General features: G+C 43.7%; 1 protein-coding gene across 10 annotated transcripts in view; it reads right to left on the bottom strand.

Moving 5' to 3' along the window:
• The window catches only part of AUTS2 (activator of transcription and developmental regulator AUTS2), a 690,192-nt gene that overhangs the window by 179,619 nt on the left and 496,298 nt on the right, over positions 1 to 14,275 (bottom strand). The gene's annotated exons all lie outside the window — the stretch shown is intronic.

The raw sequence follows: 14,275 nt of genomic DNA, 5'->3' as shown, positions 1-14,275 counted from the left end.
GAGTGGGTAATGGCGTACAATCATGGCTCAAGCAAGCCACGGTTCTAATTGGCTCTGGGAAATAATGAGGTTTCAACATTTTTCTCTGATAGTTTTGCATTCGTTTGGCACCCCACAGGACTAAAAAGAACGAGGGTTGCCTTCAGAAGTTATAGGAAGCAGAAACAACATTCCCCCTCCATTCCCTACATTTTTAGAGCAACTATTGCAACAAAATATTGTAACCTGTGGGGATGCTTCAAAATGTCTCATCCTTCACAAGACTCTGGGTTTTGGAGCTCCACACAACAGGATCATTTTTTTTAAAGGGAAATGATACATTAGCAACCCTCAATGGTTCAGCTGGTGCCCCCGTCCCCAATTTTAGACAGAATATTGAGCATGCCCCAAGCCGCATCCTTTAGAGCACAATCCTGTGAACATTTACTCAGAGTCCTACAGAGTGTAAGTGTGATGTGTTTGCTAAAAGAGCTAAAGTAATCTTATGCTGCATGAACCAGACCCTCCAAGTGTCCCTGTTTTCCAGGAACAGCCCTGGATTTACAGAAGCTGTCCCAGTTTCTGATTTCATCCCACTTTTCCTTAGGATGTCCCTATTTTCATCATGTTGGAGGGTATGGAGTTATGTAACCCCTGAGCCAAGGAGATACAGTGGTACCTCAGGTTAAGAACTTAAGTCGTTCTGGAGGTCCGTTCTTAACCTGAAACTGTTCTTAACCTGAGATACCACTTTAGCTAATAGGGGCCTCCTGCTGCTGCTGAGTGAGGTACCACTTTAGCCATTCCGCCACCATGCGATTTCTGTTCTCATCCTGAAGCAAAGTTCTTAACCTGAGGTACTATTTCTGGGTTAGCGGAGTCTGTAACCTGAAGTGTGTGTAACCCGAGGGACCACTGTACAACCTTTAGAAGGCAGCCCTGTATAGGGAAGTTTTTTAAAATCTTTAATGCTTTAGTATATGTTGGAAGCCACCTAGAGTGGCTGGGGCAACCCAGACAGATGTGTGGGGTATAAATAATAAAATTGCTGTTGTTGTCATTGTTATCATCATTATCACCATCGTCATCATGGAATAACGATGTCCCTGTTTTTATTGGAGAAGTGTTGGAGGACACAGTGTCAAGATCACAAGACCTAGTTCCTGTCTATTCCATGCAGGCAAGAGTGAATCTGGGGTGCTGTGCCCAGCTATGGTCACCACATTTTAAGAAGGATACTGACAAACTAGATCACATCCAGAAAAGGGCCTTTGTGGTAGGAGGAAGCGCAGCTAGGTGAGAACCAAGCAACTCAGAAGGCCCCCTTGCCGGTCCAACTCAGCTGTGCCAATTTAACATCCCTTTCATCAGGCTCCTGTGCAAAATTCCATAGACCTATGGACCACGGCACTGCATTTTGCATAAGTAAAAATGGCCAGTGGCCACTGTACTGCCATTCACCCACTGCTAACATGTAACCAGGGAGGTGCACAGTGGTGGTGTTGGTGGAGTGAGGGGGAAAGGTGCAGTCACTTTGGGTCAGATGTTCTTTGTATGTTGGGGGCACATTGGGGTCACCACTGAAGTCTGCTGCCATTGCTGGTTAGAAGTCCCCAATTTTCCCTCTGTAGGCTTCAGCGCTGTTTGCTTTTCATACTTCCATGTCAGAAAGGTGAAGCCCATACTGTGGCTCAGCAGCTTTTTCCACTTCCTTTCTTGCATTAATTCCTTCTTGATATTTAACCTTTAGATTTTTCAGAGCCAGGGAATGCATAATGGCTCCTTGGAAGCATATCATTCTAAGGCAACTCACAAGAGAAAGGTCTTTATGTGACTTTTCTCAGAAAATGTGCATGATTTATGGGCCTTTTCTCACTTAACGGGTTAAGTACGCTAACTTCTCTTCCAAATATCCTTTATTAGTAATGGGGCCGATTACAGCTGCCTGCATCAGTTCTTGAGACCCTTAAATTGTAAGCGGAGGAAAGGAGAAATACTAGCTGGAAAACCTCATTTCATTGAAAAGCTTGGTTTAACTTTAATAGGGTTTGCATATATATCATAAATCAACTAAGCTGAGGGCACTAGGGAGGAGGAGGAAGAACTTCTGTCTTCCACTCCTTCTATTTTAGATGGTGTCTCGTCTTTAGTTCATGCTGTTATGCAGAGTATAAAAGCATGGCTGTAAGTTTGTTTTGCTGTTTTAAAGTCCTAGAATCAAAAATAAGGTAAGAGCCTTTCTGGGCTTTGATGGCATACCTGAAGGTGCATCTCCACCCCCATCTTTTAACCCGGACACTGAGATCCAGCTCCGAGGGCCTTCTGGTGGTTCCCACGCTGCAAGAAGTGAGGTTACATGGATACAGACAGGGGGCCTTCTTGGTGGTGGCGCCCACCCTGTGGAACACCCTCCCATCAGATGTAAAGGAAATAAATAACTGTTTCTTGTTTTGCAAACTAGGGTCCCCAGCTGTTTTTGGACTGCAGTTCTCATCATCCCTGAGCACTGATCCTGCTAGCTAGAGATGATGGGAGTGGTAGTCCAAAAACAGGTGGAACCCCAAATTTAGGAAACACTGGGCTAGATGATCAAGTACAAAAAATAATAATATAATAGCATAAATTGCATCTATAAAGGCATATATTAGTGAGCATGGTGTGCAGAAACACATAATATTAGGGGAAATTGCTTTGTGAATATTGGGCAAAATTGCTTCAAGAATGTATAAAAATGCTACAGAATTTTCATTGGCATTTTTCTTTTTAAAAACTCCAACTGTTGTGGAAATGTGGAAAGCTTCACTTACGATTGAAAAAGAAAGAGAACCCAAGATCACCCATCCCTACCCTCACTGGGAACCCAGTAAAATTCAAGAAAACTCCTAGCCTAAATTCAAATATCTGGGCATGAAAGATTTATACTCAAAATGCAGTGTTCTTATCCATCCAGTAATGGAGATTACACTAATTTACTGACTGTTTCCTGTGGGTTGTTTCATATATTTCAGCAGCGCACAGAATACGTAGCCTGCTGCCATTAAGTTTAAACAAAAGGTATTGCATCCAAAAGTCTATGGCAGTGACCAGGCACAAAAGGAAACCAGTGGAGTCATTTGGGAGCAGATACTAGTCCCCTCAGATCACCTTAGCATTTTTTGCAAGGTTGAGGCTACATTCTCTTTTAGAAAAAGAATCTGGGGTGGTGGAATGCTAAATATTAGCAAACCTTAAATCCTATAATTCGTCCTCATATCCTTTTCAATATTTTTTTGAAAGGTGTTAGGGATACAGTGTTGATGGTTCATCATCTATGTGGATCTAATGTGATTATACTCTCCTGTAACTCACTGTGCCTGGAATGATTCTAGACTTCTGGGCCATCGTTAATAATTTTCTCTAGACATTAAGACTGAGCAGAAAGTTCTCAGGGGAAAAGAGAAAACCTGACAATATTTTTTGAATATTTCCTTTTTAAAGCTCTGACTGAATTGTTGGGGGATTTCAGTCCTTGCTTGGGGGATATTCAGCAAAATGGTCTCTGTTGTCCAGTTTTAATATTGTCTCCTACTTAACACTGAATGAAGCAATAGGTTTGGCCTTTCTTCCTTCCTCTTCTCCTCTCAGCAGAGAGTTTTTAAGAGGCAAAAAAATGTTATCAAATGTCACTCCTCATGCCAAAGCACATTCAGGAAAGACATACAGTAATTATGAGGGTTTTTTGCTGGATTTTACTCAGAGTAGACCCATTGAAATGAATGGCATCTGGTTGGCCACCATAAAAAACAGGATGCTGTACTAAATGAGCCATTGCCCTGATCCAGTAGGCCAGACATAGGCAAACTCGGCCCTCCAGATGTTTTGGGACTACAATTCCCATCATCCCTGACCACTGGTCCTGTTAGCAAGGGGTCATGGGAGTTGTAGTCCCAAAACATCTGGCGGGCCAAGTTTGCCTATGCCAGCAGTAGGCTCTTCTTACATCCTTAATAGACCCAAGTTACCCATGTCCAGTTTTGTTGTGGGGCAAGGCTAACACTCCCCACATGTGTTATCCCTTCCACACTCAGGGAGGCTTTCATGTGGTACGAGATAAACTCAGCTCCATTACCGCTGACCAAGTTTGTGGGTTTCCCTGAAACTTGTTGCTCACCATGGCAATGTACTTCCTGAATATATTTACTGTTTCATTTTTCTCCTTTAGAAAGTACACAACACAATACCTTCAGAAATCATCCGTCTTCAAAGGACAGGTTCGTGTGTTTTTCTATACATTGGTCCGAAAAATTGCACAGGCAGCAAAATAAGTGAGCTAAGCCTAGCAGGACAGCTTGCTCTATGGTCTTAACCCCTTCATGCATTAATTAGACTTAAGTATGTTGCTTATATGAGGCTGGTTATCCCACACAATGTTGGTTTTGGTGAGAGCTAACGGTGGAAATCTCTGCCTCCTTAACTCCCCATGAGACAGAACCATAAGTGGGCCACACCCTCATTTAAGGTTAGTTCCCTTATTGGCAGGAGGGGAGAGTGCTGTTTGGCTCAGGTCCTGTCTTTGTGCTTCTCACAGGCATCTGTTAAGCCACTGTTAGAAGAGGATGTTGGACTAGATGAGCCCACTGACCTGATACATCTCGTTCTTCTTATGTTTGATGCCTCCTTGTGCTACAGAAACACCCCTGGTTGCAATTTCCCATTACAGATTGCCAGTGCTTATTCACAAAGGGTGGGCGTTAGGAGGCACGTAAAGTAGCGCTCATCTTTATTCCTGAGGGTGTTGAAAAGTGGCAGATGATGGGAAGGAGCAATGCAGCGGGGACCAACTCTCCAAACCGGAATGGAAGAGGTACATCCTCACACTTTGTCCGCCCACAACCACCTCCAATTCTTCCACATCTAAAGAGTAAGCCGGCCTCCCACGCAAGGGAGGGGGGGACCAAGGTGGGAGCATACGGTTTCTGTCTGCGTGGTGCAGAAACTGATTAAAAATGCTAACAGCCATGATCGTCCAACGACGAGACTCTCCCTGGAGACTCATCCAAACAGATGGTGATTAGTTTGGGATGGCCGGAACAATCACGCGTACCATGTTGCAGTAACACCCACAGACTATCTGTCATCATCCCAGGAGGCCGTTAAAGCCTGTTTACTTCATACAGTTAACTTGAACCATAAGCTTTACAAGGCTCTTTGATACATTTTTAATCACTCTCCTCATAAACCTATAACATTTTTTTTTCCTCCTGCAAGGCTGCACATTTTGCTTCTCTTTTTTCGTGTGCATGTATATATCACAGATGCCACGCAGGAGACTGGGAGAAGGCAGAAAGAGATGCCCTTTGGCATGGCCAACCTGCTCTAAGAAACTACCAGGAGCTTGGCCAACTGGCTAAAACCCACCTGGGTAAGGGCCTTGGCCTGGCAGCCGAGATGGACCTAAGGGAATCATTTTGGCATCTGTTCGGGGAAAGCACAAGGAAATGACTGCAAATGGCTGTATAGGCCAGTGCTGGATTTAGAAATCCAAGGGAAGCAATTTGCTGCAGAGGGAAAGGAAGAAGCCAGAGAGACTGGGAACCTCGAGTAGAAGATTCACATCCACTATATCCATGCAGGCCCAAGTGAGAAAGCAATGGGCTTGTTAGAAACACTATTACAGTGGTACCTCGGGTTACAGACGCTTCAGGTTACAGACGCTTCAGGTTACAGACTCTGCTAACCCAGAAATAGTACCTCGGGTTAAGAACTTTGCTTCAGGATGAGAACAGAAATCGTGCGGCGGTGGCGCAGTGACAGCAGGAGGCCCCATTAGCTAAAGTGGTGCTTCAGGTTAAGAACAGTTGCAGGTTAAGAACGGACCTCCAGAACAAATTAAGTTCTTAACCCGAGGTACCACTGTACTATTACTATTATTGTTGTTGTTGTTGTTATTATTATTATTATTATTATTATTATTATTATTATTATTATTATTACTTACACCCCATGCTTCCTCAAAAAGGAACCAGGACAACAAAGAAACACACGATCAATAAATTAAAACATCTAAACATCGGTAGGTAGTGGGCTCTCCTTCCTTGGAGATTTTTAAGCAGAGGCCGGATAGCCATCTGTCATAGATGCTTTAGCTGAGAATCCTACATTGCAGCGTTTTGGGCTATCTGACCATCGGGGTCCCTTCCAGCTCTATGATTCTATGATTCAGTGATTCTCAATATATTCCATTTTAAATGCACAATGCTATATTTGTTGAGCTAAGAACTGCGCCGCAATATTTCAGAAAGTTTAAAATCTGATAGTTATGTATATGCTGAACTGCACTTTCGCCTGGGAGATGTGCATTAGGCCACACCATTTCATCATCATCATCATAATTTTTATTTATACCCCGCCCTCCCCGGCCAGAGCTGGGCTCAGGGCAGCTAACACCAGTAAAATTACAATAAAAACATAATAGAAAAAAACACCAATTTAAAATACAGATTAATGTGCAAAGGCAGAATTCCTCGAGAGCCAGTGTGGTGTAGTGGTTAAGAGTGGTGGTCTCGTAATCTGGGGAACCGGGTTCGTGTCCCCGCTCCTCCACATGCAGCCGCTGGGTGACCTTGGGCTAGTCACACTTCTCTGAAGTCTCTCAGCCCCACTCACCTCACAGAGTGTTTGTTGTGGGGGAGGAAGGGAAAGGAGAATGTTAGCCGCTTTGAGACTCCTTCGGGTAGTGATAAAGTGGGATACCAAATCCAAACTCTTCTTCTTCATCATGCTGACCACTTAGCTGGGGCATCATGCTCTAGTCTAACGCCAGCTCTCATGGGGCTGGGCATGCCAGCAGCTGCAGGACCATGGATAGCTCTGAGTGGGCAACATGCATTAAAATAAGTTGAGAGCAGATCGAGACTTTGTCAGACAGACATATCTTTTCCAAAGCTCTACTGCTTGTGGCTTCAGCTTCGTAAAGGATCATCCCCCTATCCTGAAGACAGGCAATTCCTCTGTTTCAAAGCCTCTCAGCAAGTGTGCTCCCTGATTCCCTGGACCAGTATCATGGGAGGCATTTTGTTCCTCAGAGAAAGACATTGATGAGGGCTCTGGCTCTGGCCCAGTGGCATGGGAGACTCTCCTGTCTGTCAGACTTAGTGGTCTCCAACAACTGCCATGCTCTGGGATGCAGCAAAGCAAGGCCCAACCGGGATGTAAGGCAAGGTTCAGGTGGGACACAAGGCAAGCCAGGCTGTGCTCTGGCAGAACACAGAGCTCTGAGGTTGCTCCAGCAAGGAGCAAGCTGAAACTGAGGCCTTACTCAGTAGTAGTAGCAGCAGCCTCATTGTGAGCACCACCCATGCTGCAAGATGCTGTTCTACTTCAAGGGTCCTGCCTTCTCCACTAACCTACTGTGAAGGAGTGAGGAAGCCTTGGGTCTTCTTGGCTCTTTTGCAGTGGAGTTATTTGAATCAGAAGGTGGCAGTGCCATGTCTTCAGGTCTGGGGACACACACACACATACTGGCCCTGCAGGGTCTCCAGAAAGTGCTTCTGCATGTCTTCCTCTTCTGCTTCAGAGTCCTCACCCTCATCCCTTGAAGCTGAGGAATCAGACTCCAGAGTCATGACACTACCAGGCTCAGAGTTTGGTCTGTGTTCTGGTCTAGCTCCTTACCCAGAGGCCCTGCAGCCATGACATGTGGTTTTTGTACATGGAAGGCACCCCCCCCAAAAAAAAATGTGGCCCATGGTTAACCATAAAAACTACAATACCAGAGGTGCTGCTCCCCAAACTTTATGGGGAGTTTAGCTTAGCCACCCGCTTAGCTACTGCACTTGTGCAGTCATTAATTTTTCAGAGCCTTTGTTGGAGAAGATAGGAACCTTCTGGTCAAAGGTTTCCTTGCATTAGCAAACACTCTATCGAGCTCTACCACTATAGATGCTCATCAATCATTCATCCAAAAAGAAAAGGAAGCAATATTTATATATATATATATATATATATATATATATACATATGGTGGCTGGGGGAGGGGGGCTGCAGGGAATTAATCTCCTCATATTGACAAACTATTAAACATTAAAGAGGTGGAATGGCCCCAAAGACAGCCCAACCACCAAACAAAAGACTTTAGGGAAGCTTTTAAAAGCAGGGGTGGCATTTCAAAATAATGCAAGCTGTATTGTCAGGTGCTCAGGTGAGGATAGGGGCAAGTATCTTTGGTAGGAGGGAGGCAAGCAGGAACAAGCAGCCAAGCTGGAGCTCTATATTAGGAGGGCTGGGGTGGGGTGACCCTGAGATCCAGGTTGCCTAGACGGCAGGAAGGTGGCAGCTCTTGGAAGTTCTGAATTACAGACCTTCCAAGTGTCCCTATTTTCCAGGGACGTCCCTGATTTAGAGAAGCCATCCCAGTTTCTGATTTGATCCCAGAATGTCCCACTCTTCCTCAGGATGTCTCTATTTTCAGTGGAGAAATGTTGGAGGGTATGGAGTTATCCAACCCCCAAGCCGTCTGAAGACAATCCTGTATAGGAAAGGTTTTTAAAATGTTTAATGTTTTATTATGTTTTTATATATGTTGGAAGCTGCCCAGAGTGGCTGGGCAACCCAGTAAGATGTGTGGGGTATAAAAATTATCATAATGGAAAGAGACGTCCCTATTTTCATTGGATGAATGTTGGAGGGTATGGAATCAGTTACTACACTTAAAGCATGGGGGTATGTCTTGAGTAGGATTACAGTGGTACCTCGGTTTAAGAATAGTCCTGTTTAAGAACGATTTGGTTTACAAACTCTGCAAAACTGGAAATAGTGTGCTGGTTTGAGAACTTTACCTCGGTCTAAGAACGGAATCCAAATGGTGGAAGGGTACCGGCGGTGGGAGGCCTCGTTAGGGAAAGTGCACCTCAGTTTAAGAATGGTTTTGGTTTAAGAACAGACTTCCAGAATGGATTAAGTTTGTAAACCGAGGTACCACTGTATAAGCTTTTTTTCAAATGTCCCTTGTGGCAGTCTTTCTAGCCAGCAGATTTACTGAGCAACTGGTAGGCAATAGCTGTAATAAACCAGGTTTGTACAGAACACTTCAGCTTGTTATTTTCTTGGTCTTGTGTTTTATTTAAAAGGTGTAATGGGTAATGAACAGGTGGTGTAGAAGTAAATTCTTAGCACACAACACAGTTTCTATTCCACTGAAGTTTGTCTTCTACCCAAAACTATGTTATTCATCTCGCTGTCCAGTGTAACAAAAATAACTATGTTGTCACTGTGTTATTCCACCCTATTCATTTTGGTGCAAAGCAAACATAATGCAAATTGGGGGGGGAGCATAATCAATCACATATTGCTTGCAAACTGAAAGCGATGACAACAGTGAATACCAATCATATTAGCTGTATTGATTTCCATTCTAGACATGAGACAAATAAGTAAGCATTGGCAATTTCTGCTCCTATTTTCATCAGAATTCCCTGACATCCCTAGCGCTGAGCTGGAGTTCCCAATGGTCAAGACTGAAGCATTTTACCTCTTATTCCACCAGAGTGCCATTCTGACCATAACTCTGGTTGAATGAGATCAGGACTTTAGAGCCCCTCTACTAGAGCACTGGGAAGGAGCCATGGCTAAAATGACAAAGGTTCAAGCCCAGGCACCTCAAGTTACAGGGCTGGCCCTAACATTAGACAGAGTGAGGCATACTCCTTTGGCAGCAGATTGTACTGATGGAGTGCAAAGGTGAGATGCTGGAAGGCAGAACTTGGTTGTACCCGCAAGAGGCCATTTTGACTGTGAGGTCTGCAAGGTCTGCTGCAGGGGATTTGCTGCTTAATCCTGCTGGGTCTGGGACACTGGAGCCCTGGCTGATTCCAGCTACAAAAACTGTGGATGTTGAAGGTAACAAGAGACCATCTTGCTGCTAGTCTCGAGAAAACATGCTGCTTTGGATGGTTAGAGACCATAGCAGCCAACTCCTAGGAGCCAAGATCCCTTCGTCTGTCCCCCATAAAATATTTGAGGTTTTTTAAAGAAGAGATCAAACGGCCATCTGTCATGGATGCTTTAGCTGAGATTCCTGCATTGCCTGGGATTGGACTAGATGGAAGTTCCTTCCCACTCTACAATTCTATGATTCTATGCAAAGGACTGTAGGTTCACTCTCCAACATCTCTACTGTAGGGAGGGTTGGGATATAACCTTAGAGAGTGCCTCTCATTCAGTGTAGCCAAAAAGGAGGGTGAAATTCCTCATCTTTGATGTAGAAGAGTGGATTTTGGAATGTGCAAATTCTCATACCCCTGGCAACTCTCAAATTTCTACCTGTGATACAGCTATTATAGGTACAAGAGTTCTGTCCTAAAGGGAACATGGGCAAAAATACACAAAGAAATGATAGGGAGATAATAGCAATAGGTGATCTCCCTCTAAAGCTGCCTTGTAATTAATTCACCCATCTCCATTCAATAATTCTTGGGGGGTGGGGGAAAGTTCTTTTAAACTTGGCAAGCTGCTACCATTCAGTGTGGACAGTGTTGAGCCAGTGGTCTCGTAAGTCAGAATGCAGGATCCTATGATCCTAGAGACATTGTCTTACATCCATAATATGAGAGAGGGAGGGAGAGGGAGCCCATTTTGTAGGTAAAAATTGTGTTGCTTAGCTAGGAGCTAACCCCTATGACATACATTACCGTCTTTCTGTTCAATCAGCGCTCTAGTACAAGAATCAGTTACATTCAATCATCTGAAAGAGCTATTAAAATGCTGATAAAAAATTCATAAAGTAACACACTGTAATGAATCAGGAGAATTCAGCAAAGTGAGACCTACCCTTAGAGCAGGGCAAGAATGAAGGTGAACGATCATTCGGGCCTAGCGGGCATGAAATACCCTTTTGGAAGATGAATAATTCTGTTTGGGGCTGATAAGTCGAACTAATTTATAATGCTGTTTTAGGTCCACTGCTGAAATATTTCAAATCCCTCAACTTTAAAATGCATTGCCTGTCAGAAGCTGGTCTCTTAACAGTTTCCTCTTAACATTTTTCAAAATGTAACCTAGACCAATTTGCATGATTTACTGCTTATTGTATTATAGCATGCATGATTTAAAATGGGAAATAAAATTAAAAAGAGGAGAGCAGAGCAGAGGCAGGTATGTGTGGAGAGGCAGAGAAGTGTGTGTGTGGAGGGGAACGGACTAGGAATTGCTGCATTGGGGGCGAGGCCCTACTAAAAAGCTCTTCCTTAGATCCAAATTAAACACGAGGCAAAAGATTTGTTTTTGTTTCCTTAATAATTATAGCAGCCAAAGGGGAAAGTGGGTCTGTATCTTGGTGGGATCATGGAGATGGAAGAGCAAAGGTTCATCAGTTTCATCTGCAGCATTTTCCCAATTAAAAAGATGCTCCTTTCAAGACAGCTTCCCTTTGAGGAAGAGAGACTTCCCTACGGCTCAGAGGCATGGCTAGCATCTACCAAGAGCCAGGCTGCATTCTGTATTGTGGGCCCAGTTTCATGCATCTATCCCCCTCTGCCAGACCGCCACCTTTTTTCACAGCCCCAGATCACTCCAGGTGGACCCAATCCAACCTTGGGGGAGCCGGGGCTGCCTCAATTCAAGCCAACTAAATTCTGGTGAACCCAATTCAGTTTGGGATCTGGGATTCAGACAAATCTAGGGCAGACCCCCTATTTCAAAGCAGACGGAAAGCACTGCTCTCTTTGATCTGTTCATATCTCCAGTGGTCCACACATGACCAGCCAGTTATGCTGCTTTCAGCTTCTTTCAAATCGTACTTCAGGAGACTCAAACTTTTTTTGTCTTGATTTAGTGGGGATGGCAACAAAAATATTGCCAATCTCTCAGTTTCCACCAACGCAAGGGAATGTTTTGAGGAAACAGGAACCCAAGCTCAGCCCCGCAGCCTGCCATCATGCAACAATCAAACACAATAACAGAACTGTGATTATAAAGGTCTTTGTTTTCAGGTATTTTTTCACCTGTTTCCTATTAGGCAGATTACTTACACACACACACACACACACCACTTCATCTGTCAGCACTTGAGAGCTTAAAGTAGAGTGTGCCTCTGTTATAATTGCTGGCACTACTGGAAGCCAAGTTTCGAGACCTTGTTTAGAATGGGAAGGAGGCCAGTGAGCTGAAACAAAAATCCTTACAAGATGGAGGCTCTGTGGGCTGGTGGTCCCTGTTTCTAGGAATCAGGTTCTGGATGGGGTTGCACTCCTGTTGAACCTGCAGATACACAGTCTGGGGCTGCTCCTGGATCTAGCACTGTCACAGTTCCTCTGTAGTGAGGAATGCCTTTTGCCAGGTCCATCTGGTTCACCAGTTACAGCCATTTCTGGACAGGGATATCCCTGCTAAATTGACCGGTAACCTCTCACTGGGATCCCTGTACCAGGCTCTAGGATGGTTTTGCTCTAGGATGGAAATGGTTTGGAAGCTACAGCTAGTGCAGAATGCGGCAGATAAGCTAGTAATTGTGTCAGCCTATTGGGTTCGTCATGGACTACGGACCATGCCAATTTGCTGCTGAGGCCAAATCAAAGTTCTCTTAATGATCTGAGCAACATAGGACCTATTTGAAGGAGTGTTTCTTCTTCTATCAGTCCACCCATGTGCTAAGATCAATTTTGCACACTGTGGTAAACAGGATGCAGGACTCGAAAGGACTTTGGTCTAATCCAGATGCCAGGCTCTTTTTATGTTCTCAGAACCTCATTGACCTTCTGACTGAATGGGAATTGATTTGAAGCTCCTCAGTCCTGCAGGAACACTCCAACCACTGCATACTGCTGGCTCCTCATTAGGTATGAGAGTGAAATCCAGTTCACCTTGCATTTAAAGGCAAAACTACCTAATTTGGACTTTTGCAACATTATTGGAATCAAAACACAGCCATCCTTTGAAATTCACACTTCTCTGCTTTTCACAGTGCTGGTGATGTGTAAAAAAATGCAAATACTAGGCAAAATATACATGAAGATGTATATGGGGTGCAGAATGTATTATTATTATTATTATTATTATTATTATTATTATTATTATTATTGAAATTGCTTAGCTAAAATGTGTGTATTTGGGAAAATTGCATAAATATGTGTATTTTACAAGGAAGTTGCACTATAATGCTGACAAATTTGCATGAGGCCCATTTTTTTTAACACAAATTGATATTGAAATGTTGAGAACTGAATATAACATTAGAAAAATGAGAAACTACAACTCACACAGTGTGATGCCCATAACAATTCAATCATAAAATGCAAACTTTACTGAATACGAAAATGGGAGACTATTTGTTCTAAGTAAGGTCTCAGTGTTTTCAGCCAAGATTTGTAATTCTTGCTTCCTTCATATCTTCACAAATAAGAGGTTTGGTTTACTTCCCCATACAAATCTTACACCAACCTAATCAGTAATAACAACAGCAACATTAACAACAAGAATTTTGTGTCGGTATGTGATGGTGCTCACTGGACTGGAACACCGCTGTCCCTTTTTGCTGCCCATGGCAGCCATTTTGTGCTGTCACACACGGCACTTTTGTCAAGATATGAGTACCACCACCTCATTCTCAACCCCCCAAAAGCATTGATGGTACTAACAGTGTTAGAAAGTGAGACCCATCTTAACTGAAGAATCAGAGCATTAGTGTCTGAATGGCCTAAAGCTGACATTACATATGTGTTTCATCAGCACAATGGGGAAACAGTTTCCCTGCAAGTCTTTGTGTGAATTTAAGCGAGCAGTAAGGTTGCTCACACCAGATAAAACCTGCTGATCCAAGAGAATGAATGAATGAATGAATGAATGAATGAATGAATGAATGAATGAATATGCCTCACACAGAAGTGTGTGAGAGCGGGGTGGGGGGGGAGAAACTTTGATGAAATTGTGCAAAACGTAGGTTGTGAAAAGTCACAGTTTAGGACTGAAATCACCAAACAGCTCCGTGAAACTGAAGACTGGGTTTTGTAATAGATTTTTAGAAGTGGTGTGTGAGTGTGAGTGTGAATTTGTAGTGTATTCTTCCTCTTCACAAGGGTGCTGGTGTTCAGGGATCCAGCCAGTCACTCCCTCCAAGAGGTCCAGGCATCCCACTCTTCTCCCTCTCCTTGATTCTCCCTGATTTTTTCTAGGGAGATCTCTTGGGTTCCAGGAAGATCCCCCTTCAATTTTTTTTCTCCTTCAATCAAGCAGTATATAAATTTTGTAAATGAATCAATCTCACCGAGATCTCTCTTGTGAGATCTCATGATATTTTAGTGAGAATTTATGAGGTGTTGCTGCA

The sequence above is a fragment of the Podarcis erhardii genome (genome assembly GCF_964252035.2).
Source record: "Podarcis erhardii genome assembly, chromosome: 16".
NCBI lineage: Eukaryota > Metazoa > Chordata > Lepidosauria > Squamata > Lacertidae > Podarcis > Podarcis erhardii.
This window is presented reverse-complemented; position numbering and strand designations above follow the sequence as displayed.